Below are 2,500 nucleotides of genomic sequence, written 5' to 3'. Positions count from 1 at the left end.
GTCCGTCCGTCCGTCCGTCCGTCCGTCCGTCTGTCCGTCCGTTCGTCCGTCCGTCCGTCCGTCCGTCCGTCCGCCCAGCCGTCCATCCGTCCGTCCGTCCGTCCGTTCGTCCACCCGTCCATCCATCCATCCATCCATCCATCTCTCTCTCTATATATATATATCTGTCTATCTATCTATGTTTGTCTATCTATGCTTAACCTATTGAAAAACAGCGAACCATTAAAACATTTACTAATGGCGAGACTATACATCCAGTAGAATAGAATTCATTGGTTTGACTGGGAGTTGAAGTTTCGCCTTCAATGTGTGTGTGTGTCTGCCCCCCACCCCGCCACACAGCCATTGCACTGGACTCAAACAATATCCACACAAAAACGACTCCCTTTGACACAATCCCTTGCAAATCTAAATATATGAATACAAAGTTCGAAAAATGCATAAAAAACGGAATAAAATAAAGACATGTACACAAATGTATACACACGCGCACGCGCTCTGTGTCTGTCTCTCTTTCCCCCCCCCCATCACCAATCTCTCCGACACACACCAATCTCTCACGTGCACACACGAATCTACACATGTTTACACCCATAACTGTACCACATTAAACGGCCTCAGTCGTCGGCAGCCCGACCCATTTCCTCATTATAGACATACAAGAATAAAAACAAGGTCAATGACTCGAGAATGGAAAACGGTAAATCCTTCGTGCTTGCCCTCTCCGCGCCTCCGCCGCCCTCCCCTCTTCTTCTCCTCCTCTTCTTCTCCCTCGCCACCTTCGCCGCCGCAATGTTGTCAGTGTCTATAAACACTCGAGTGTCCAAAAAAAAAAAAAGAAGGCGAACGTACTCCATTAAAATGGCTGCTGCCTGACATTCGGAGATCTAATTAGGAAGACAACAACAGCAAACGATGATGATGATGACGGTGATGATGATGATGATTATGATGATGATGATGATGATGATGATGATGATGATGATGATGATGATGATGGTGATGATGATGATGATGATTATGATGATTATGATGATGGTGGTGGTGGTGGTGTTGGTGAGGACGGTGATGGTGATGATGGCCATAATGATAATGATGAAGGTGATGATGATGATGAGAGTGGTATCAATGATGGTGATGGTAATGGTGATGATGGTGATGATGATAATGATGATAAATGATGGTCTCGCATTTAGGTTGAGTAGATTGTATGAAGAGGTTCGCCTTTGATTCATATTGAAGTTATAAAGGTGTGTGTGTTGTGTTATATCTATATAACATAAACACACACATTAATAATGTGTGTGTGTGTGTATGTATAGATATAATTATATTATATATATTATATATATAAATATCTATAATCTATTTCTATCTATCTATCTATCTATCTATCTATCTATCTATCAATCGATCTATATATAATATATATATAATATATAGATATATATAATATATATATATACACAAAATTAAGAAGAATGAACACTAAAGTGGACACCCTATATGCTAAACATAGACGTCAAATCGTCATTATCACGAAGAATGGTTCTCAAGAAAAAATCTCAGCAAAATGTCATTTTGGCGTTTTGTTGAGATTTTGTATAAAAAGAAAATTATACAAATGAATCCTTCGAATTTTAACTAAATTCTATATTTTTGTGCAGCTGAAGATTGCTCTACATTTTAAATTGATGTAATGTTTGCATTGTTCAATTAAATGGAGTCGCATGAAACGATCGTAGTGCATTACCTCTGGATATCCTTGCTGCTTATTTTGATGATATACTATATATATATATATATATATATATATATATACTTACACACACACACACACACTAATGGTAGTTTCCCGTGCCCAAGGCAAACGGTTCTGCGATTTCTAGCAGAGCTGCCAATTCGGATGATTTGTTTATTTAGCGATCAAACGTTTGTGTTGCGCGTCAGTTCAGTCTTTCCATTAAATCGACATTGGTTGGTGCTGGTGCAAAAGTGCCTGCCCCCCGCCACTCGTCAGGTATCGATGTTATTCTTGCAAAGCAACGAGAGATGAAGTACCTTGATGAAGAACACAAATGCATCGCATGGCCCCTGGGGGGTCGGACTCGTGATCTGGAGATTGTGAACGGGGCACCAGAAACACATACGAACACACACACACACGTGTAGACACACACACACAAACACACACACACACATGCACACACTAGTGGTAGTTTCTCGTGCCTACACACACACACACAAACACACACACATGCACACACTAGTGGTAGCTTCTCGTGCCTACACACACACACACACACAAACACACACACACACAAACACACACACACATGCACACACTAGTGGTAGTTTCTCGTGCCTACACACACACACACATACATACACACGCACGCACATATAAACACACATACACACACACACGTGTATGTGGATACTCCTTGTGATCTCTCTCCTATGATAACCACAAACCGTCTCGTGACGTCTAACATTACAT

The 2,500-nt window shown here is 41.0% G+C and overlaps 1 protein-coding gene across 1 annotated transcript in view; it reads left to right on the top strand.

Annotated features, from left to right (window-relative positions):
- The window catches only part of LOC115221552 (dentin sialophosphoprotein-like), a 22,513-nt gene that overhangs the window by 15,082 nt on the left and 4,931 nt on the right, over positions 1–2,500 (top strand). The window lies entirely within an intron of this gene.

The sequence above is a fragment of the Octopus sinensis genome, linkage group LG18, assembly GCF_006345805.1.
Source record: "Octopus sinensis linkage group LG18, ASM634580v1, whole genome shotgun sequence".
Classification (NCBI taxonomy): domain Eukaryota; kingdom Metazoa; phylum Mollusca; class Cephalopoda; order Octopoda; family Octopodidae; genus Octopus; species Octopus sinensis.
This window is presented reverse-complemented; position numbering and strand designations above follow the sequence as displayed.